This window comes from Drosophila suzukii, chromosome 3, assembly GCF_043229965.1.
Source record: "Drosophila suzukii chromosome 3, CBGP_Dsuzu_IsoJpt1.0, whole genome shotgun sequence".
Classification (NCBI taxonomy): domain Eukaryota; kingdom Metazoa; phylum Arthropoda; class Insecta; order Diptera; family Drosophilidae; genus Drosophila; species Drosophila suzukii.
In genome coordinates, this window is record NC_092082.1 from 32,817,739 (window position 1) to 32,844,087 (window position 26,349).

The window sequence follows — 26,349 nt, forward strand, 5'->3', positions numbered from 1 at the left end:
GGTTTGTGGGCGTGGCAAACTTTTTTTTGGGTCAATCGATAGGTATTGATGAGAACATTACATTTCAGTTAAAATTTTCTATCTAGCATCAAAACTGTAGGAGCCACAGTTTTGGGCGGTTTGTGGGCGTTACAGTGGGCGTGGCAGTCTACTGAAACAAACTTGCGCTGCGTAGGAAGCTCAGGAATCTGCACGCCAAATCTCAATAGCCTAGCTCCCATAGTTTCCGAGATCTCAGCGTTCATCCGGACAGACGGACAGACGGACAGACGGACAGACGGACATGGCTAGATCGACTCGGCTAGTGATCCTGATCAAGAATATATATACTTTATGGGGTCGGAAACGCTTCCTTCTGCCTGTTACATACTTTCCGACGAATCTAGTATACCCTTTTACTCTACGAGTAACGGGTATAAAAATATAATTTGCCCTATTTAAGTGATTAGGGTAGCTAGAATTAGACCAAGAAACAGAACTATAAGTAGATTGGAATAATTCAGCAAATAAATATGAAATTTCGGGATAGGCATGTTTCGCAGCTGTGTATGTAGTCCCGCACATTGATTACCATATGTGGCCAGAAAAAACGAAAGCAAATGCGCTCTAGGCATTTTGTCATTTCACAATGCGCAGATGATGGTTGAACATGGCAGCACAGATGACGCTTTGGCGCAATGACTCGGGTATGAACAATTTCCAACAATCGTCTGGTGAAGTGTCGACCGAATTGAAAAATGCTTTACAGTGATAAATGAAGTCATTGACTACTTGAAAATCAGGAAGCTTTGAGGACGAGAATTTATATAGCGCAGCAACTTCGTCAGCATCCTCGAAAGCACGGGATAGAGCATCCGCCACAACATTTTCACTTCTTTTACGATGTTCAATTTCAAAGGAGTAACCCTGCAGCTTTTTAGCCCACCTGGCCAGTCTACCGCTTAGATTGATTCATTCAAGAAATCTTTTCAGCTGTTTTTGTGTTTTGGGCACCGATAAGTCACTGACCGCGCTGATTTTGTTTGGGTTCACTTGAAGTGTCCCTTCCCCTACCAGATAACCCAAGTAATCTACCCATTTCAGACAGAACTAACTGTTCTGGAAGTTAATTTTCAATCCTGATTTTTCAGCTGGGTGGCTATCTAAGAAAGATGCAGAAGATGATTTTTATAGCTGTTTGACAACACCAAAAGGTTATCAAGGTAGACTATCACATGCGATTTAAGCTGATACGGAATTACAAGGTCCATTCAACGGCACATGGTTTGCGTGGCATTGGTCAAACCAAATGGCATCCTTTTAAATTGGTACAGTGGACGATTCGGATTCAAATTTGCCAAAATGCATCATTGAGATCTATTTTAGAAATGCAATACACTGGCGGGAGACGATTAAGCAGACCATCCATTAAACGAAGCGGATAAGCATCCTTAACGGTAACTGCATTTAGTTTCCGCGCATTGAGACAAAAACGCAGCTTGCCGCGTTTGACGTGCTAGGAACCGGAGAAGACCAAGGCGATGATGGTGCCTTTTCTATGACGTCATTTTAATCATGGGACCGATTTCGACAAACAAAAGCTTTGTTTGAGCCTTTGTTAAAGATACTCTTGCAAGCACAAGTGATATGGCTTGAAAGCTTCATTAGATGGTACGACAGATTTGGGAGTAGACGAATCAGGTAAATTTTCCGTTGCCGCAGCATTCGAAGTACTTCGTTTTAAGAGACTATCGGCGGACAACCACCTTCTGGATCTTGCGAATGTCCTGCTTGGAGTTGTCCAATACGGACTTACATTTTGCACAATAGGACAGAAAATACGGGGATGTCTTAGGCAATCGTGGTACCTGTGACGTGTTTCCTCACAGTTCCAGCTTATATATTTGTCTACAGGCTTAAATTTGCCAACTTCGCCCTCGACATCGGCATCTTCCTCGGACTGATATTCAGAATCACATTCGTGAAGAATTGTGTTGACAAATCGTTTGGTTTATATAGGGCGTTGAATTGGCTTCGACCGAGTGCTACAATAAAGTTCTTTGCGGCGATGACACGCCTTACGCAAAGATTTCAAAGAAGGGGTGTCAGCATGCAGTAACTCAAGTTTCAGGGGTGGCTTCAGATTGTAACTCAAAGGGCTCTCAAAGGGAATTGGCTTTGATTACCATTGCGTCAAAAAAGCCATCAACACTTTCGTTTGAACCCGGCTTACGACGACGCTTAACGCTTTTGATCTCACGGTCTGATCTTTGATCCGAGTATCTCTCCCTTAAACGCCTGCACAATATACGCCAGCTCATATCATCTACCGACCTATGAACCCGCCAGTAAAAAGATAAAGCAGGACCTGCAAATAGAAAATTTGCAAACTGCGACAACAAATCGAAATTTCCGTCAAGGCTTTGCGTAGTGAGACCGTTAACGCGATATATAAGGTCCTCAACTGCGATGTCGTTGTCGATCGCTACGATCGCTTCGCACACCTAGAGAGTGCCTAACTTGCTGACTGTCTTAACCTTGGTTGTTCTGGAAATCGGCTGGTCCTGAATTGATACGGAATGTGTGCTGCGTATTGTTATCAACAAATGTGGACCTATTCAATTGGCTAAACATTTGAGTCATTTTGTCTGTGATGGTCTGTCACTGTTACTTGAAATGCTCTCTGGGTCTCTAACATGCTTGTTTGAAATTCTCGCATTTGATTTGCAAGACTTGGTTGCTCTGGGTCTTTTGCTGTATCTGAAAAATTGGTTTGCCTATTGTCTTTCCACCTTCCATACCAGCACGGCCCAGAAAGGGCCGCATCCCAAACTGGGGATGATGGGTGGCAGAAAGCCAACCGCAAACGCCTCCGCGTCGTGCGCATCTGCGCCGAAAGCAACGGTAGGCACTGCCAAGGCGCTCGGGCCACCCGCTGGTGCAAAATATACATACGCAGAAAGGCGGACTGCCGCCCAGACTCTGCGCTCACACACCAGGAGCACCGTTGCCACGCCTTCGCCTGAATGGCTAAAGAAGGTAGAGTGGGCAAGGAAGGTGCTCCCAAACTACGGGCAGGAAAAGCCCACTCAAGAGGCGACTCAGGCGAAAAGGCAGCGATCCCTCGAACTACCCGGGCCATCGGCGAAGAGATCAAAGATCCAGCCATAGGTCTCTTTCGCCGAAGTCACGAAGAATCGTGTATTACTCGGCCTGATTGACAGGGGAAATCCGGAGGGCAGGATCCCCAGAAACAAGTGGAAGGCAGTGGAGTCCCACCTTTCCCTCATTTGCCTGCGCATGGTACGAGAGAAGCCAGGCACCTCGCCCTGCTGCATGGACGCGGGCTGGTACCAGGGCAGCGTCAAGGTGGTAGCATGCGACAGTCAGCGGTCGGCTGATATGTACAAAGAGGCGACAAGCAAGCTGGAAAGACTGGAAAGTCGTCAAGGTGGAGGAGCATGAAGGGGATGTCAACCAGGCGGTTTTGGTCCTGAACAAGGAGTCAGTAGCTCCGATCGAGACTGCTCGTGGAGTGCTGAACTTCGGGTTCAGTGCGATACACATCAAAGTGTATAAGGGCGACTCCAACGCCGCTAGCAGCTCTGCCGGCAACCCAGCCGAGCAGGTGCTTGCTGAGGAGTTGGAGGCACCTGGTGGGCCGGAGGACGGCTACTCTACCGATTCGTCGCTGAGCAGAGAGATGCGTGCGCTCGGACCGGCAATCGAGGACGTGGACCTCAGCGACAAAGAGGAGGCCGACGTCACTGTGGTGGAGGTTGAAGCTGTAGATGTCACTAAGACTTCTACAAATAAACCTTCACCACAGTAAAGCAGCGTCTGCTGCACTTCTGCTTCGCCTGACAGAAGGCGGAGCCGACCTAGTCCTCGTACAGGAACCTTGGGTGGTAGGAGGCAAGGTTGCTGGACTAGGAACAAAGGAATACAAGCTTATGCTTGACCCCAAAGAAGGTAAAATTCGAACCTACTTCGCAATTACAGCAACGGAGACAACACCGCAGTAAGCCTGGAGCTGCAGAGTGGCTCTATAAGGGTTCTATCGGCCTATTTGGCCTTTGAGAAGAAAAACCCCCCAGATGCGCTGGTCAGAGGACTAGCAGAGGAATGCGAAAAGCTCAAGTACGGATTGGTAATAGGCTGTGACGCCAACGCCCATCACACCCAGTGGGGTTGCCCAAACAACAACGACAGAGGTGAGTCTCTTTTTGATTTTATTCTGAATTCGAACCTATTCCTATGCAATAGGGGCAATGCCCCTACTTTCATAACTAAAGCTTGCCAAACGATCATAGATCTAACTTTGGTATCAGATTCACTCGTAGGCGCAGTCAAAAACTGGGCAGTCTCTGACGAGCACTCCTTCTCGGACCATAGATTCATAGAAACCGTTTTGTCCCTTGATTCGCCCCTGCCGGTCAGCTTCAGCAACCCCAGACGAGTAGACTGGCACAGGTACAAAGAAGTTCTGACAAATATCCTCCCCATGGAACCGTCAGAAAGCATCACAAACCCACATGAGCTGGACGAAACAGTATACAAGTTCACAGAGGCATGCAACACTGCCTTCAAAGTGGCATGCCCCACAGAGAAACCAAGAGGAAGGAAAAAACCCCCCTGGTGGACCCAACAACTATCTATCCTCAGAACCAACTGCAGATGCCTGTTTAACAGAGCAAAAGCGGGAAATGAGGACACCAATTGGCTGAACTACAAGTTTGAACTAGCCTCTTACAAAAAGGCCATTAGAAGAGCGAAACGAACGGCCTGGCAGACCTTCTGCTCTGACATAGAAAAAACAACTGATGCCGCAAGGCTCAGGAAAATACTCTCTAAGACAGCCGCGCCTTTGGGCTATCTTCAAAAAGCAGATGGATCATGGTCAGACTCCAGTAAAGAGTCCTTGGACCTGCTCCTAGACGCTCACTTCCCGGGGAGCCAACAAGCAGGTCATCCACCTGAAAGAGGAACAGGAGAGGGAATCGAAATAGATCCACTCCTATTAGACCGCAACATGAAATGGTCCATTCATAGTTTCAAACCATACAAATCGCCGGGACCGGACGGGATAACACCGGCTCACATCCAGCAAGCAGGACAAATAGCCATAAACTGGTTGAAAAAAAATCGTCCAATCCATCCTGGCGGTAGGAGAACTACCAACAGCATGGCAAGAAACAAAGGTGGTTTTCATTCCCAGGGCAGGGAAGGCCACTCACACCACAGCAAAGGATTTTAGGCCAATAAGCCTAACATCATTCCTGCTTAAGAGCTTTGAAAGAATGATAAGCCTACACATAAGGGCCACCGTAGACCCGACACAAATATCAGAAGCACAACACGCTTACACCAAAGGTAAGTCAACCGAATCGGCGCTACACTTGGTGGTAAGCAGCATCGAGAAATCACTCAACATCAAGGAATACACACTGATCGCCTTCCTGGATATAGAGGGAGCCTTCAATAACGTGCTTCCCACCGCTATAACAGAATCTCTCACAGAACTAGGGGTTGAGCCGCCAATGGTGAGGCTAATCCATAAATTGCTGATAAGCAGAATGGTCACAGCCACACTAGGGACCTCAACCCAGACTAGACTAGTGAACAGAGGCACCCCGCAAGGAGGTGTACTATCACCCCTCTTGTGGAATGTCGCAGTAAATAAACTACTGCGGATTCTGGAGGGAGGAGGTTGTAAGGTCGTGGCATACGCAGACGACGTCGCCATCATCTTTAATGGAAAATATTCACAAACACTTTGCGATCTTATGACCGCTAAACTTAAAATGCTATCGGAATGGACGATAGCGAACGGACTCGGGGTAAATCCCTCGAAAACAGAACTTGTTCTATTTACGAATAGGTACAAAATTCCTCAACTTAACCCACCCATTTTAAACAATTGTAATATCTCCTTTAGCGATCACGCCAGGTACCTGGGGTTAGTACTAGATAAACGCCTCAAATGGGGCTTAAACAACCAAGAGAGAACCAAAAAAGCGACCATTGAACTTTACTCCTGTAAAAAAGCAATCGGGCTAAGATGGGGCATGTCCCCAAGAATAGTTAACTGGATATACACAGCGGTAGTCAAGCCAATCCTACTGTACGGAGTGGCTCTGTGGTGGACCGCCTTACACAAACAATGCATACTGACTCCTCTAAACAAAGAACAGCGAATGGCGGCTTTGTGTATTAGTGGAGCCCTTCGAACCACCCGAATGAAGCGCTGAATGCGATCTTGAACCTCCCTAGCCTGGACTTAGCAGGCATGGAAAGGGCCAAATCGGCAGCTATTCGACTGAGGGACACAGGGCAGTGGAAAGCCCAATTATATGCCCAAGCTAAAATTCTCCAGCATGATAAATCGATTCCGAAAATCACGGATCTATGCAAATCTATTGAATATAGTCACACACCCTTTGAGGCCCTGATTCCTGATAGAGAGGAATGGGAACAGGGACGACCGGGCACGACGGACGCAATCTGTTTCTATACAGACGGCTCCAAATTAGAAGGACAAGTCGGCGGTGGTGTATACTCCGAACAATTAGATATCAGGAAGTCATTCAGGCTCCGGAACCACTGTAGCGTCTTTCAGGCGGAGGTCCACGCTATAAAAGAAGCACTAACCTGTTTAGGGAACCTTAGCCTCCAGAGAGGACACCTAAACATATATAGTGACAGCCAAGCGGCTATTAAGTCGATCTACTCGACAAACACTAACTCTCTTACAATAGCAGACTGTCACAGATCTCTCCACGAGATGGCAAATCAGTTTACTATCAGCCTAATATGGGTTCCGGGTCACCGGGGCATCGTAGGCAACTGCATAGCGGACGAATTAGCCAGGCAGGGCACCACCAAGCCTCTCCTACCAGGAGAGGAAAGTGTCGGTATGCCCATGGCTACTTGCAAGCTAAACATAAAAAACCACTTCAACACACTAGCCAACACCCATTGGCAAAACGCACCACAGTGTCGCATCTCTCACCAGACATGGCCTGTGATAAACAACAAGAAAACCTCGGAGCTACTCAAGCTCAGCCGCACAGAGTGTGGCATGTTGATCTGAGCTCATACAGGCCACTGGCTTGTTGGCGCGCATGCCGGCAGGCTAAAAGCCCCGCAAAATAATTTCTGCAGAAGCTGTAGGGATGAGGAAGAAGTGGAAACGGTAGAACACCTTCTCTGCTTCTGCCCAGCCCTATGCAGGCTCAGACTGAAACACTTAGGAAGCCCCTTCATCGACGATCTTACCGAAATATCGGAGATTAATCTCAAAAACATAAGTGCCTTTATTAAATCTTCCGCGTGGAAGACATGCTGATCAGCTTGACACAAGCTGAAACTACTAGAAACGGGACCCTAGATAAGGAAGAAACGAGATCATGCGGTATCACAACGGACCCACTGAGGTCTAAGTGTGTCGGACTATAGTCCGACAGCCGCCCAAACCTAACCTAACCTTGTCTTTCATAAAGACGATTGTATTGTTCTGGTTATCTGTTCTGGTAGATCTGGGCATCATTCGATTTACCATAACGGAATTAGGATTAGATTCCATCTGGGACTGGGAACAAGTCGGACAAGTGTTGATGTCGTGCAGCCAGTTTTGTAGACAAGCCTTGAGAAACCAATGTTTGCAATCAGTTTCAATTAAATCCAAATCGAAAACTACTTCCTTGCAGAGGATGCACGTCATTAAGTCATCACTCCCTAGAAAAACTTAGTTCTAGTTGCTGTGCCTAACAGACATTCTTAAACGATTTAAGACTAAACTGAAGAACTAACTTAACTCAGAGAAGAATTATTTGGAGATGATGATTTAAAGGGATTCGAAATAGGGAATGTATAAATGTAAATATTATATGTGAATATAAAAAGAGAAAAGGTTAAAATTCGATATACGATAGAAATATAAGATATTCATTCAACAATGACAAAACGAGAGAAATCCTTGAGAAATGCGGAATTCGAAAATATCATTAAAATATGAGGGGCTTATCCTGAAGAGTAAACTGAAAGTGCTTGCGGAATTAATTATAGAAATTGTATTTTGCGGTCTAACCAATCAAAAGAGGAACTAGCCGAATCTATTCAGCTAGATCAAATATCGATTTTTGTACAAAACCGACTTTAAGTCAGAACTATATTTCCAAGGTATCAAATAAGCAAAATGGAATGTTTTAAACTATAATGTTCGAGTATTTCCGAACTTATAGAAAAACATGTAACAAAAGTATAACATTTTAGCTGGTACGGCTCCGAATCTATCAAGAGTACAATCAGTCCAAGTCAGAAATGAAAATAGCAACTGAAACTACCATTTAACCAGAAAAGGATGGATTGGAATATTTTCGGGAAGCTCGGCTGTTAAACGATAAATGCCTGATCAGGCATTGGGCTTGTCCCCTTGTTGGACGCCATATATTTCTGTAAAGAACACACTCTATGAGCGTTGTCCACCCTAACACCTATGTCTACGTTTTGACAGACCTGCTCAGGGATGGGTGTGGGTTTGTGTTAAGATCGAACAAGAGTGTCACAGAACTAAGAGTGGCAGACAGAAAGATGATAACGATAGGAGATTTAACCCAACATTCGGACGAGCGAGAGTACCTATCGAAGATGGAGGCCAAGATGCTAATGGCCTCCTTCTATACCCAACATACCTGTGAAGTCTCATCAGATTCCGCCCTTAAACAATCGCTGCGCTACATTCTCTAGGTGCCCTCAAAATATCACAACTTAATTCATCTTAAATTTCATTTAGTGCAACAAATACGATAGTATGGTTAATTTAAATACTACAAGTCCTAGCACTAACACACCACAAATCCTTAAGACTAAGCGTTATTCTTGCAAAACGACTCTCTATATGAACGTGTTTCAATACAAGATTATCAAAAGAAAACAAAGAGGATCTATACTTTACGTTAAATAATTACTGATTCTTTACACATGTAATCGATATACGATACTCTTATTCAAAAACAATTGGACGGATTACGTTTTATTAATCAAAGGCAAATAATTCCTCTTTAATATATATCGATAAACATTTACTTAGATATGTGTAAGAATGTAAATATCTTACGGCTATGCCGTACTTACGAACTCTCCAACGAAGTCAGCAGGCCGGATGACGATCAATGTGCGCTTTAGAACTTTGAATGGTTTAATTTATGTGTATATATGTCATACTATGTCGTAAGCACACTCGCAAATATACTGTCTAAATAGGAATCGTACGGTGAAACTTGTCTTAAATATGTTTAGAATAAGGAAATAAAACTACAATTACTCTAGCGATATAAAAACGAATTGGCAGTTCCGGCCAGAATTAACTAGAGCAATTAGGAACTAGAATTGGAACTTATATTCCAATTGGGATGCGGTGTCGTGTTTACGCGGTCTTGCGGGGTTTGCGCCGAATCGACGCCGGTGATATGTTCGCCCGAACTCAAACTTGATCCGACTAGTCGATCGTGGTGCGTATTTGGTAAGGTGGAACCTCATGTGGGTTGATGCTGGCGATCCTTGGGGCAGCTTGTGGTTTGACGCTGATGAAACAAATTGAGACGTGGCAAGGATGAATGATCCACCTCACGCGGCGTACGATGTGGAAATCTTTAATGCAGATTCTGGCGTGACGCTGAAGAAATGTATGATCCAGGGGAAACACTGACGAAATGTTGTTCCGGCATTTATGTTCCGCTAATTAACCGCTGCACGCAGCACCTGCTCCTTGCAGTGCGCAGAGGGAGGACTCTAAATACTTCCGACAATTCTAAGGATTCGCACGTTGTCGCTGGTCACTGCTATTTTCCTGAAATTACGGTTAGATATTGCTAATATTTCGTCCCAATTATATTACCCCCAATATTGGGAATATTTCTGAGTCGTACTGATCCACAAAATTCCAAGAAATTCACTCGCGGAATTTGGATGCGATCGGATGTTAAAAATATACCAAACTTTACGAAGTCAACGAACCGTCCTCGGAAGAAACTTCCAAAAAAGAGGATGAAATTATGACGTCTAGAGTGGACGTAGGATGCAAAAAATACTCAGAATCCATCAAAATGTTATTTTCATTTTATTGGTCCTTAGGCGAGGATCCGATCCTTGCTTAACTGGAAGGTTGCATCCGGGTTATTTATTTTCGTTACCAAGGGAAACGTCCTAACTGAAAATGCTAAAATAGCTGACAAATTTACAGACTCTCACAATCAAAAGAAAATTATTGGGAAGAAGATTAGTAGAACAAGGCAAAATTTGAGAAACCATTAGGCCACGCAGACGTCGTTCACCATTCTAAAACACTGTTCGCATAATCTTTTACATCCCATCACATATCTTTTTAATTTATGAGACTCTTTTCCTTGCCTGCGTATGATTTGAAACGAATCTTATATGATTCCTCTACAGGAAAAAGTTCACTAGTGATCATTATAAATTACCGTGGCATGGCGAAACTGTCAGCTATACCTAAACTTCTGGAACACCTTATTACACTTCAGACGACACACTTCTACAGTTCCCTTATATCCACTTCTAAGCATGGGCCCATTAGGTATCGATTAACGACAGCCGATTTTAGTAAGGCTCTCGATCCGGTAAGCAATTCTCTTCTACTATTGTACTTAAACTTTCTTACCTGTGATTCCCAAACAACCTTCTGAAATGGATAGAGTCGATTTTATCAAACCACACCCAACGAGTTCTGTTTAATATTACTTCTGGTGTTCTTTAAGGCAGTCACCTAGGTCCTTTACTTTTCCTATTTTTCATAAACGATCTATGCATGCCGATGACGTTAAAATATGTTTCCTATTCTAATAATCTCATTTTCCCAAAGCATATCGAATGCAAACTAATGACTTTGTACAGCTCCTCCCCGCACCTTCTTTCGTATCGCCTTGAACATCAAGATGGTGATCGCATTACCACTTCAAGTGTTCTTTTTGATCATAAAATATGCTTTAATAGCCACATTAGTGCAATAATAAAAAAAGCCAAGGGCTTGTAAGCTTTTACAAAGCGATGGACAAAAGAATTTGATTACACGTACACTACAAAAACATTGTATGTAGCTTTAGTACATCCGGTACTGGAATATTGTTCCTCTGTGTGGAGTCCATAGTGTTCAGAGCCTGAAGCCCTTAATATTTCTGTATAAATGCAATTTCTTATTTTTTTTTACTGCGTAATTTAGGCTGGGATTCGGTAGAATATTGCTATCTTATCGATGCAGACTTAAATTAATTGATTAATTGATCGTAGTATTTCCATTACCATAATGTTTGTTCGTTATCTTCGTTTGGGTCTTCTTGACCATCAATTCCTTTTTCAATACATAGATTTAACCGTTTAATCAAGAAATACACGTCGACCTTTGCGTTTGCCTTTATGAAGGTCTAATTTCGTCCAGCACTAACCTTTTCGAGCACTGTAACAACTGCAATAGCTTATACAATATATTGTCATTCAAAATTCCAATTTGTATTCTTCCGATTAATGTATTAAGACAATCCAAATTATTAGATTTGAAAAAAAACTCATATTTTGTATCCTACTCCATAGTTACTTTAAAGTTCTTTCGAAAATGTAAATATTTCTATTAGCCAGAAAAGGTTAATTTTTGGTTCTATGCAAGTGTGGATTGGGATTAAGTTCGAGTTATGTCTTATACGAATTGATAAAGTTTGCCCTGCCTTTTTATTTAGATGTGCAGGCTTTTCTTTTCATCAATCTTTGCTCTCAAAAAATATAAAAGACCATGAAAAACCAAATTAAGAGGGAACTTCTTTTTATTTATGGACTTTGATGCACTGTGATCAGTACAAGCAAGTGGCCCTACGACACCAAGTAATGCTTGTTACGCGCGGAGCCCTATTCCCTTCTGGGCGTTAGAAACGAAATTGCGTACATAGATAAGACAACATTACCATAGACAATTAAAATACATGCAGGACAAAATACAATTATTCAAGATACAAATAATAATACTAATTAGTTTCTAGGTAGGATAATATTATTGATTTTAAAATAGGCAGTGAGTCAGTAGAAGAAATAAGGTTATATAATCTTTTACAGTCAGTCTAAAAGGTTCATGCAAATTAAGTTTCTCTCTAGTGAATTGATTAAAAAAATTTATTTTTATTTTTAACAATCACTTATTCACTTTTACAATTTTACAATAGGTCGAACTTATTTAATTCACTGCTCTTGTATTTTTTCTATAATTGTTGTACTGCTCTATTCGGATCTCAAAGACGGACTGCCTGCTCTCTAGTTTATTGATCAATAATCAAACCTCGGCTTTAAAGATTTTATCCCCAAAAATTGATAAGGAGAATGACTCAAGAGAGTCGGAAAATAGTATGATGCAATTTGCCAATTAAATTCGAAGTCCAATCTTGGCCGGAAATTGTTTACATTATCGGAGTTTAGGGACGGAGTTTTTGTTTAAGTTAGCGGACTCGGGACTCGCTTTGGGGATCTTTTTTATTTTACGTTAGCGGACTCAGGGCTCGCTTAGGGATCCGATTGTTTACAATATCGGTTTGGATGTTTACAGCATCCGTTTGATTCGACCTGCGTGAAATTGATCTAGGTGGGAATGATTTGGAGGCCTGGTTGGCAGAAATAGCTTACCACGGATTTATCTCGGGTCTGTCAGAGTTATTTGGAAATTAGCTCTCGGCTCAAAGTTGTTTATAAATTGGGTAAGAGCCCCTAAATAATGTGTCATATAACTTGCATGTCATCATTTGACCTACAATGACAGAGTAACTCGACACTCTCCACTTCGCCAGGAATAAGATTCCGAATGAACATGGTACCTAGCATAGTTCTACGGTTGGCTAATAAGAGTGAGTTATTTAAAAGAAGTCAGCTAGAGTAAGACGGTAGTTTTATGCTGCAGTATTCAACAATTGGTCGGACTAATGAAATGAACAAGGTTTTTGTGACGTTAGAGCTATTATATTCCTTGGACCACCGTTTTAACAATTCAAGCAGTCCGCTGGCTTTATTCACCATGGTAGTAATGCGGTCAGAAAATGTAATTTCGGAGTCCATATAGACACCAAGGTCATCCTGTCCAACTCATAACCCCTAAGAGTATAATCGGTCTAGAAGGGGTCTACGCGAAAAAATGTCATCCCTTTGCACTTAGAGCCAATTAAGATTAATTTATTATCATTGAACCAAGTTCGAAACGCATGAAGATCAGATTGTAAGTCGAGGCTCTGTGCGGGCTCATTATATTGCTGATACAGCTTAACATCATCAGCGTACATAGTGTTAGTACTAGAGGAAGATCATTAACGAATAATGTTAAAAGGAGCGAACCAAGGTGACTAAGGTGACTTCCTTGTGGTACACTTGAAGTAACTCGGATTAGGGACAAAAAAGAGTTTTTAAAAATGACTATTTGTGCTTTGTCATTCAAATAACTTGAATTTTATTCAAGGAGATATCACGGAAACCCTAATTGGTCCAATTTGAGAACTAGAAGCGGATGATTTACAGAATCAAACGCTTTATTAAAATCAGTGTGGGCCACGTCAGTCTAAAAATTGTTCTTAAATCCATTGTCACAAATGGAGTATACTCCTAAAGGTTCGTTGTCGTTGACCTACGTTTTATAAATCTGTATTGGCATGACGAAATAATAGACCTACAACTATGTTTCAAATTGGGTGTAATATTTCTTTTTTAAACAGCTTCGGTATTGCTGATGGCTTGGAGATACCACGGTAGTTACATGCGTTCAATTTGTTCCCCTTTTAATGGAGTGGAGAAATTGCTGGTTTCTAAAGACAAGCTTATACATTTTTAAAGTGGTCTGCACAAGGTCTCTGCGCAGTACCTAAGCACACAGTCTGGGACTCCATCAGGTTCTGGAGAGAAGACTGGATTAACCTTTTGCAAGTATAAAATAAGTGAGCTTTCACGTATGTGCGGATAAAAAATAAGGTTTGACTTAAACGTGGCATATGTGTAAGACTGATTTGAGAGAGCACGAGCTGAACAAGATCGGATATTGGAGGTTTGTTTAGGATCGAGGGATAATAGGTAAGGACGCATGTACCAAACACTGAGTCTGACATAAAATATATCAACAGCCTCGGTCGTATTAGTGCATGTGTAAGATCAGACCAATCAATGCATGCCTTAATCCTATTTAAGTGTTGAGAGTATACTTTACGAAACCAGTAAATTCGTTTAGCTCACTTTTCCTATATTTTATTCAGTTATGACCCCGTGTCGATAGTCAACTTAAGCGTTGGGTGATGTGTGTCTTCTGGTAACGTAAGTACAGAGGTTCTGACTATACAAACATAATCTGGACTGGAAATAAAGCAGAAATCCAGCAATCGTGCTAACGTGCTTCGAACATGGTTTACTTGAGATAACGAAATATCAAGCAATCCGTCAACAAAATCATGCTGCGCCGAAGATAATAAAATAATGAATGTTTCTACGGTATATCATAAAGCTTTAGGTATATTTAAGTCAAGTTAAACTATTAACTGATCCCTATCTGAAAGTATATTTGAGATAGTCTGGATACCCGTTACTCAGCTAAAGGGAGATGGAGATATGCAAGCAACAAAGCGAGATTGTAATGCGCCACCTACCCGCGATGGTTATCTGGGCGGCCGGCAGATTAAAGCGTTTTGGGCGTTAGAGAGGGCGTGGAAAACTTTTATTGGGTCAATCAATAGTTATTGACGAGACTAATACTTTTCAGTAAACATTTTGTTATCATGAAAACAAGGAAGAACGCTGTAGACGAGTTCCTCGACTATCAGATACCCGTTACTCAGCTAAAGGAACCAAAGGGAAATGGAGATATGCAAGCAGCAAAGCGAGATTAAAATGCACCAACTACCGGAGCTAGGCAGATTTAAGCGTTATGGGCGTTAGAGTGGGTGTAGCAAATTTTTTTTGGATCAGTCGATAGGTATCGACGAGACCAATACATTTCAGCTAAAATTTTGTATCTAGCATGAAAATTGTTGGCACCACAGTTTTGGTCGTCGAAACACTTCTTGAGGTATGAAACTTCACAACAATGAACGAAGCCATCAGAAAGTACTTACAATGTAGTACTTAAGTGACAGCCAACGCAAGTTAAACATTATACGCCCAAAAAGGCCAGGGCTAGCGTGGTAATTACAAATACAGAGGTGTTTACCGCGTTAGAGGCAATGAACATGGTTATTATAATAATAATAACAAGGTACATTTTAGTTAAAATATGTTTTCTAGCATAAAAACTGTAGGCTCCACAGTTTTGGGAGGTTTGTGGGCGTAAGAGTGGGCGAGGCACCCTGCTGAATCAAACTTGCGCTGCGCAAGAAGCTCAGGAATTTACACACCAAATCCCAACTTTCTAGTTTTTGTAGTTTTCGAGATATCAGCGTTTATCCGGACGGACAGATAGACGGACATGGCTAGATCGACTCGGCTAGTGATCCTGATCAAGAATATATACGCTTTATGGGGTCGGAAACGTTTCCTTCTACCTGTGACATACTTTCCGACGAATCTAGTATAGCCTTTTACTCTACGAGTAACGGGTATAAAAATACATATAAGTTAACACCCAGAATGCTAAATGCTCAAGTAAGAGTATCGCTACACGCGCAAAATCCCAAACAAAAACAAATTGGTTATGAGCGCGAGAAAAGCATAAGCACCAATAGGCCCCCAATTGAGTTCAGCAGCCACGTGCGCTGAGCATGCACTTCCCACCTTACGATCGTAAGAAAGCTTCAACGCTGGGTGATTGAACCCAACGCCGAGTGCATTTGGCAACAACAATTATTGCCAAATTAAGTTGACCAATCAGAATAAGAAATGGTCAACTGCACCGCGGCAGCAGCAATATCAGCGACAGCAACCAATTAGGACCGACCACATCAACAACAGCAACGATGTTCAATGACGATAGCAGAGAACGTCAGCAGAGGCAGCAGCAGCAGCAGCAGCGGCAGAAACGGCAGCAGCACCTAGGTTACATTATTAATTATTAACATAAGAAAAGTTAGTTGTAAATCTGAACTCAAATAATAAAGTTTGTATTTTTTTAAATAAAATACTATCTAAACTTTTAACTGGCGCCCGAACAGGGACCTGGTATAAAAGTTCGCGAAAGATACAAGTTCCGCGCTTCGCGACGAGCAGTAAAAAAATCCTACCGGTTCGGTAAAATTATCCTGCCTAATCCGTACGAAAAAACCCGACCACCGAAGCCCGGAAGTGCCACAATTAAAGTGCCGTTCCAGAAAACGCTACAAAGTGACACTCCTGCAAAAAGGACTTGTACCTGGTGGACATATCAGGCCAAACTTTATCGCTGTGATTCCCTTTAGTATCCGTTCGGAGGGAACGTGCAAACAAAGGTGTAAAGGAGGTGCCCTAGTAGACCCGCATTCTGGAGAAATCGCTGCAACGTGGGACAAAAAGGAAAAACACCAAGATTACCGGCACGAGAGCACACCGAGATATGATTATTTTGTAAGCATAAAATTAAGCAAATATTCCAAACAAAAAAAGGAAACAATAATTGTCAAGCGACAAACAAATTCCGTGAAAAGGAAAGTATAATAACTAACGAATAATTAAATTGATAAACAAAGAATCAAAGAATTTTAAAATTAAATTAAATCGATCGCAAAAATTTTTACAAAATAATCGTTACCTATCAAATTTAAAGAAAAATATTTAAGGATTAAAAATCTATATTAAGAATAAAGAAAACACAGAGCACTTAAATTCTAAGCTCTAAATCAAACCTTATAATTTTTACAGCACGAAATAATTAATTATTTTCATTCCGAATTCTGAGTAACTATCAGAAAAATTTTTTAAAATATAAATTCATCCTTTTAATCTACTGTTCAAATATCGTGATCACAAAAAAATAACTAAAATGCCCGACCAAGATTTAGCAGACAGACTAGGAAACCTTACAGGCCCTTCCGCAACTACCAATGCGCGACTTATGACCGAGAGGGATATCGAAGAAATAATAAAAGGTGTCTTAGAAACCAAATTAAGTGGCTTGGTGAAAGAAATAATTAAACCCAATAATGATTTTTCGCAATATACAGACCAAACAATTAAACGAGAACTAGCACACAACCTTAGTGAATTAGACAAAATACCGGACATTGTACGATCGCTTAGGGAATTTTCAGGAAACAAAAGCGAATATTCCTCATGGAAAAAGAGTGTAGCACGAGTTTTAAAAATCTATGAAGGGAGAATTGGTTCACCAAAATATTACGGAATTATTTTAGCAATCCGCAATAAAATTACTGGACAGGCAGATGCAGTGCAAGAATCATACAACACCCCACTCGACTCGTCAGCTATTTCGAAATGCCTAACATCGCATTTTGCCGACAAACGAGACCTTAAAACTTTAGAATACCAGCTCTATGCCCTCGCTCAAGGAAACAATACTATAGTCGAGTTCTACCAAACAGTCTACCAACAGCTATCCCTCATCCTGAACCAAGTTAGTAACATGGACGTTTCACAAGAAACCATACAATCTTTAACAACTATGTACAGGGAAAAAGCTCTAGACACTTTTGTTAGAGGCCTAAACGGAAATCTAGCTCAACTGTTAGCAATCAAAGAACCGCACGACTTAGGGCACGCACTACACCTATGCAGTTTGCTTGAGAACCAGACCACTAAAAACAATCAAACACCTAAAAACATTTACTCAGGAACTCACCAACCGTTCCGAATTGTAGGAGCGAAACAAAATTTTCATCCCCATTTATACCACAACCCTAAACAGATGCAAGTAGTAGCCGCAACCAGGAAATTCCCCTTCACACAAACCACCCAACCTAATTATTACAATCAAGCTAATTCAGACCAAGCAAGACAATTAACACCCTATATTTCCCCGACATCGCCCCCCCGACCACAACCAAAAGCAGTACCTATGGAAGTTGATCAATCAATTCGATCGCGTCATATTAACTATATGAATAAGCCGGCGAACAACGATTATTCTGGGAAACGACCTCTCAGCACTTCTTATGTTCAGAACTCTAGCAAGATGCCAAGACAATTTCATATTCAAACCGAGTCCGAAACTACTACACAACAGGAAACGCAAAAAGATACAACTAGTGCAGACCAGGAATATTACGAAATGGCAGAACATAATAACATAGGCGAACTTCAAGAAGAATTTACTTGGCAAACTGATACAGAACAACAAGAATACATTGACATGTCCGAGCTCTATTTTTTAGAATAAATCGTTCCTCACTACCTTATTTTAAAGTAACGACGGGGAACGGAAAAATCTTACAATTTTTAATAGACACAGGTTCAAACCAGAATTACATCCAACCACAACTGGTACCAAACCCAAAACCAAACGAGAAAAACTTTTCAGTTAGCTCTGTGGGAGGCAACAATAATGTTACACAACACACGATTCTTAAACTCCCCAATATCTCAGATAAACCAATGAAATTTTTTCTACTAGATACACTAAAAACATTCCATGGCATATTAGGCAACGATACAATGAAAATATTAGGCGCAATTATAGATGTCAAAAACGATACACTCATTCTTGAAAACAAAAGGAAAATTAAAATTCACCAATTAGCCGCACAAGCCGTTAACACAATAGGACCACAAGTCAGTCATATGACCGAGTCACAAAAAATAATTATAAAAAACCTTGTACAAAGCCACAAAAACTTATTCGCCGACCCAGACACAAAATTAGCATACACAACTAAAGTAGTAGGAGAAATAAGAACTTCATCAGACTCCCCAGTCTATGGAAAACACTACCCATACCCAGCTTCACTAAGACAGGAAGTAGAAAAACAAATAAACGAAATGCTCGAAGATGGCATTATTAGACCTTCACGTTCTCCGTATAATGCACCCGTTTGGGTAGTTCCAAAAAAGTCAGGTCAGTCCGAAGAAAAAAAGTATAGATTAGTAATAGATTACAGGAAACTCAACGACGTCACTATCTCTGATCGGTACCCTATCCCAGAGATTGGCGAAATTATCGCACAGCTAGGGGATAATAAATACTTTTCAGTGTTAGACCTTAAGAGTGGATTTCATCAAATCCCATTAAAGGACACGGATATCGAAAAAACAGCCTTTGCAGTAAACGGTGGAAAATATGAATTCACCAGGCTCTCATTTGGTCTAAAAAACTCGCCATCTATTTTCCAAAGAGCCTTGGACGACATCCTGAGGGAATACATACGGAAAATTTGCTATGTGTACGTGGACGACATAATCGTTTTTAGCAAAAACGAAGTAGAACACGGTCAGAACCTCGAAAAAGTATTTTCAACCCTACAAACATGAGGGTACAAATAGAGAAATGTCATTTTTTCAAAAACGAAGTAGATTTTTTAGGGTATACCATCTCACAAGACGGAGTTAAGACAAATATTGACAAAATAAAAGCAATTGCAAAATTTCCGATTCCGAAAACGTTAAAAGATCTACGATCTTTCTTAGACATGACAGGGTATTATAGAAGATTTATTAGAGATTATGCAAAAATTGCAAACCCACTAACCATTCTCCCCAGAGGAGAAGAAGGTCGCATATCAAACAATAAATCAAGCAGGACAGCTATTAACTTAGACAAGAAAGCAATAAATGCTTTCGAAAAATTAAAAAATACACTTATCTCCCGAGACGTCACCCTAGCATACCCAGATTTTGGAAAAGAATTTCAGCTTACAACCGACGCGTCAAGTTATGCGATAGGCGCAGTCTTAGAACAAAACCATAGACCAATAACATTTATCTCACGTACACTCACAAAAACCGAAGAAAATTACGCAACAAACGAAAGGGAAATATTAGCCATCGTGTGGGCACTTCAAAGCCTAAGACATTATCTTTACGGATATTCGAAAGTGGTAATATACACAGACCACCAGCCCCTAAGTTTTTCAAATAGTGTCAATAACCATAACGCGAAACTAAAACGATGGAGAGACCTTATTGGCGAATATAATCACGAAATTAAATGCAAGCCAGGAGTAGCTAATGTAGTAGCTGACGCACTTTCTAGGGCCCCGGCCGAAATAAATTCACTCAGCTCCACAGCAACCATTCATAGCGACGAAAGCTCATCTCACAATCTTATATTTTCTGTAGAAGCTCCCATTAATGTTTTCAAAAATCAATTATTCCTACTCATGGACGAAACGGACTCAGATACTTTTGAAATTCCATTCCCAACCTACCATAGACACATAGTAAAAAGAAGAGAGTACACAGAAGAACAAATAATAGCAATCCTAACATGCAGACTAGATCCCAGATTAATAAACGGAATTTTTACTTCCGAAGAAGTAATGGGAAAAATACAAAATATTTATCCCACATATTTCAGTTCATATAAAGTAAGGTTCACGCGAAAACAAGTAGACGACGTCACGTCCGAATTACAACAAAATGAATTAATAACTCTAGAACACAAGAGAGCGCATAGAGATGCGAAAGAAAATAAAATACAAATACTTAAGAATTATTTTTTCCCGCAAGCCCAAAAGAAAATTCAAGCAATAGTTCATTCCTGCCAGACCTGTAAAGAATCTAAATACGATAGGCATCCGCCAAAGGGCGAAATTCAACCAACACCTATTCCCAAATATCCAGGAGAAATAGTCCATGTAGATATTTATATCACAGAAAAAAACAGCGTATTAACAGGTATTGACAAATTTTCCAAATACGCTCAAGTAAAAATTTTACAGTCAAGAGCAGCTGAGGATATTAAAAACCCCTTAAGAGAAATGCTTATAGCTTTCGGTATGCCGAAATGGATAATAATGGATAACGAACGTTCTTTAAGTTCTGCAGCTATAAAATTCATGCTTGAAGACCAACTTAAAATCTCACTGCACACCACTGCCCCATACGCATCAACAAGTAATGGACAAGTAGAAAGGTTCCATTCGACACTATCCGAAATTTTAAGGTGCTTAAAAAAAGACAACGGGAGCATGGTATTTGAAGATTTACTTTTTCAGGCGGTCCAGGAATACAATAAATCAATACATTCAGTAACAAAAGAAAAGCCCATAGACATTTTTTTTAGAAACACAATCCCTAACACACCAGAAGATATAAGAAATCAACGAGAGGAAATAATACAAAAAATTCAAAAGAAACAACTTTATGACTTAGAATACCACAACAAAAACAAGAACCTACCAAAACATTTCAGGCCAGGCGAAATAGTACACGTTAAAATCGACAAAAGATTAGAGTCAAAACTAACACCTAGGTATAAAAAAGAAAAAGTAGCAGAAAATAAAAACACCACCATTAAAACTCAAAGCGGAAAAATAATTCATAAAAATAATATTAAAACATAATTTTTCAGACTATTTTTACCAACCTGCCTGGGTATTACCACGGTCCTCGACTATTCAAACTCCCAACTCATTTCACTTGAAACCGGACTAGCAGCCAAACAAGACGGAACGTTTAAAATAATCCACATTTTCAACTTGACCAGCTACAAAGAGACATTTACAACTTTAGAAGAATCATTTAAATCACTTACTTCATCTCACCCGCTTCAACCATATCTGTCGTACGAACTAAAACAAATCAAATCCGACTTACGCAGATTGCAAACACAAAAAAGACCAAAAAGAGCAATAGAAGCAATAGGGACAGCATGGAAGTGGCTGGCAGGATCACCAGATCACCATGATTATGAGGTCGTAGAAAATAAGATAAATGAACAGCTAGAAAATAATAACAGACATGTAGTAATAAACCGGCTAATTAACGAAAAAATAAATCAACTCAGTAATGCCACAAATGCAATTATAAAATTTACTCAAAGCTCGGAAGGAATAATAGACTAAACTAACCAATTAAAGAAGAAATTACAAACATTCTGTACGCAATAACTTGGGCAAAATCTAACACAGTGAATTCATTCATTTTCTCAGCAAAAGAAACCAACATTGTAGAAAACATTTTTAAAGAAGAAAACAGTTTATTTTTCGACATAGAAGAACTTTTAGAATTTGCTAAAGTCAAACTTGCCACCATTTACATTATTAGCCTACCAACAATTAATAAAGATACTTGCAGAACATTAAAAGTAAAAGCACTAAAAAAAGCCCATATAATTAACGATCTAAAATATGAAAATCTACTAGAATGTAAGAAACAGCTATTCGCAATAACAGAACCTTGCGAGGCACATAAGGATAAAACTATTTGTAATTCCGAAAAATTGCTAGACTTAAGTAACGATACTTGCGTAAATGCTCTGCTCAACCTTAAGGAACCAGTATGCAAAATGGTCAACAATCAACACATTCCCGATGTCGAGGAAATATTGCCAGGAACTCTACTGCTGAACGACTTTAGCGGATTTGTCTCGTTGGACGAAAAACTCTTAAAACTACAGGGCTCATTTATAATCAAAAACAGGAACTCTACAGTAACAATTAGAGAAAACATCTACAAGTCAAAAGAAACCAGCACGGTCGAACCGGAACCCCCACTTTTTCAATTAACAGCGGAAAAGTCGAAAATAGATGAAGTACTGTCACTACAAATGGTCAAGAAACTTAACATAAACAACACAAGAGTACTAGAGAAACTCAGAAGCGAAGGAATTATAGATTCTTCCCTGAATTATGGATCCGCCATCATCCTATTTGTAGTTACCCTAGGACTGATCATACGATTCATGCGAAGGCGCAAACCAACAGAAGGCTTGCCAGCTCCAGCGAAAACAACTGAAGAGCCATCCCCTTCCGGATCTGTACTCTTTTACGTTGCGACCGAGGACAGTCGCGTTTAAGGGGGGAGGAGTTAACACCCAGAATGCTAAATGCTCAAGTAAGAGTATCGCTACACGCGCAAAATCCCAAACAAAAACAAATTGGTTATGAGCGCGAGAAAAGCATAAGCACCAATAGGCCCCCAATTGAGTTCAGCAGCCACGTGCGCTGAGCTTGCACTTCCCACCTTACGATCGTGGGAAAGCTTCAACGCTGGGTGATTGAACCCAACGCCGAGTGCATTTGGCAACAACAATTATTGCCAAATTAAGTTGACCAATCAGAATAAGAAATGGTCAACTGCACCGCGGCAGCAGCAATATCAGCGACAGCAACCAATTAGGACCGACCACATCAACAACAGCAACGATGTTCAATGACGATAGCAGAGAACGTCAGCAGAGGCAGCAGCAGCAGCAGCAGCGGCAGAAACGGCAGCAGCACCTAGGTTACATTATTAATTATTAACATAAGAAAAGTTAGTTGTAAATCTGAACTCAAATAATAAAGTTTGTATTTTTTTAAATAAAATACTATCTAAACTTTTAACTTATATATATAATGCCAAGACCTATTATACCCGAACAAAAAAAAGCGACATATTTTTCACCAAACTATCTTTCTTCTCAGTGAATTTTATTTTAACTTCACTTATTCACTACTACATAATTATTCACTTATTCACTGCCCTTTACTTTTCACTTAGTTGAACTGCTCGATTCGATTCTCAAAAACGGAATCGAGTTCAATAGTCAATAATCAAACCTCTGCTTTAGAGATTTATCTCAAAAAGAAGAGGAAAATGACCCAAAAGAGTAGGAAAATAGGATGATGAAATTTGTCAATTAAATTTAAAATTGAAATTCGGCCGAAAATTGGTGTTTACGCTAGCGGACTTTAGGGATTGCTTAGGAGCCCTGGTGCTTACGTTAGCGGACTTCTGGGCTCGCTCTGAGGCTGTGATGCTTACACTATTGGCTTCAAAAAGCCGAAATTGGTTAAAACGTGATTAAAAAATTCGAAATCGGTATGTACCCTTCAGTTCTGCAGTAGGTACGCGGTGACATATCTGAAGGCATTCTGCCTAAAACAATGTGCCGCCAATGACGTCAGCAGAGAAGTCGGTTCAGCTTAGAAGACTGCCGACGATAACGGTCGTGCAACAAAGAGAGGTAGATATTCGAAGATTTCCCTATCTTTCTTTGTCTTATAATCTGCCAGGACTCGGCGCTATCAGGACAAATTTCAACCGACCCGTTATTTCCTTTGCGCCTCTCCGTTATGTTCGGCTAGCAACTAACATTTCGGCGGAAAAATTTTCGTGAAACAGCGACATGTGAATGCACTAATATTTTTGGAGCATTTTGCATTTGTGAGAATCAACAACAAAAATTGTTTTATAAAAGACAATTATTTGATTATAGTAAAAATCAGTTAATTGAATTTACTTATAGTGTTATGTTTACTTGTTATACATTTTTATTAAAATATAACTTTTCAGTTTAGTTATAGAAATTTTGTCCGTTAAAATGTATTTAAGTATTTAAAACATATTGATATTAACATTTTTAAAAAATTCGTATTATATTTTTTACTCAAGAAGTAAAAATTATATAGTCGGATATGTTTTGCTTCAGAAAGGGTATAGGTGCAGTGGCACGCGATAACATCCAGGAGAAGAGAAAACAAAAGAAATCAAGTAAAGGGGTGAGGGGAAGACTTGGTGCATTCTGTTTGAGTTATTAAAAGGAAAGCAAGTCATTTAAATTGTGCGCAGCAGATTTACTTTTTTCGTTTCTTAAAGTGAAAATAATAAAGTGAAGAAAGTGTAACATTAAGTATAAGATGTTGTGCATTGATCTTAGTTTAAAGTACGTAAATTTTGAAGGTATTCAATGGGTTTCGTTAGCCGAAAGCGGATGATGAAATGTTTTGGCACAATAAAAATCCCGCAAAGGATTATACACAGCCCTAAAAGGTAAATACACAAATAAACATATATAACGCATTTTTTAAACATATGCACATATATTTTTTCAAGAGCGTTGGCCAAGGATTTGGAGGACCCGGACAGAGGTTTAAGGAAGATGATGAAAAAGTTAATAAGCAAATGAACGTAACAAAAAACTAGTCTTACTAACAATAATGGCCCTATAACAGAAAACCTAAGTAACACAATTTAATTAAATAAATTTAAAAGTAAATAAATATGTAAGTATTTTAAATACCATATTTTCATAAGTGAAAACTTATTGAAAATATTCTACATTTCACAAGTGATTTCACTTGGGACGTGTCACTTGCAAGTGATTTCATAAGTGAAAACTCAATGGTAGTATTCTGAATTCCACAAGTGATTTCACGTGGGACGTGTCACTGGCACGTGACAGGCCATATGACAAATGAGTATAAGGAACAAGTAAAATCCCGTGGGACTGCGAAAAAATTTCCATTTAAATTTTCACATGTGAAAAAGCGGACATCCCATACAATTGGCTATATGGAGTGACACTTGTTCTTCACTCGTGCCAAGGGTATTCACAAGGTGATTCACAAGTGAAACTTTTTTTTGGAGCTGAAGGGTAAATTTTAATAAAGTGGTTAGTTTAGCCGCTTCTAATATTAATTTCACCTCGTTCATGATATTTGAATCGATTAGCTAAATATATTATAAAAGTCTCGTAAACGTTCCGTTTTCGAACTATCGAAAATGAAACTTTCACTGTCACAAACTAAGTGGCCAGAGATTCGTTTTCTTATCGTTTTCCGATCCGAAACGATACTCGTTGCCCGTTTAAGTTTTGCGTAACTCTCGTTTGCGATATTGCTAAGGAACACCTGGTTAGCATTGGGGTGAGTTACTCTACGACTACCGTCTTCAATAAAATACATTTATGTGCACCAAAGGCTTGGTATGTTTGTGAAAAAAGATGATTTTCTACAAGCATATCTCCATCGCTCTAATAGTCGAGGCCATCGACTATAGCGTTTTCTCTTGTTTTTAATATATTATTATTTCTCTTGCGTATAGCATTTTTATAGAATTCCAGAATTAAGAATTAATCTTTCTTAATCGGTTATTACATAGCTGACGCAGTTATCGAAATATTTATACAAAAGACATACTCGTAAAATCCTCTGAAAACCAAAGTTTCCTTCCTCTCATGTTTGATAATATTAATAAATGAATTTAATTTACAAACTTACATAGCCAAAGATTTCCAAGCATTTTGCTTTAATGTTAAGTTCAATCCAACAGACAACACACTGCAAAACGATTTACTTTTGCTTAAAGTGAATGATGATTGTCCACTTGAAGAAAATTGTTCTACACAGTTGAGTAAAAATTTGGATATGTCGAGAATCTGAAAACAAGTATGTAAAAATATTATTTCAACAAATATATAACAAATGTAGAATTAATTTTATGAACTCGACGAATGCGTGGTGGTAAGAATTTCAACCCCTCAATATAACAAAACAACTATCA

At 40.0% G+C, this 26,349-nt stretch overlaps 1 pseudogene; it reads left to right on the top strand.

Annotated features, from left to right (window-relative positions):
• Nucleotides 1-5,207: 5,207 nt before the first annotated feature.
• On the top strand, nt 5,208-7,303 carry LOC139352932 (uncharacterized; annotated as a pseudogene).
• Nucleotides 7,304-26,349: the final 19,046 nt, after the last annotated feature.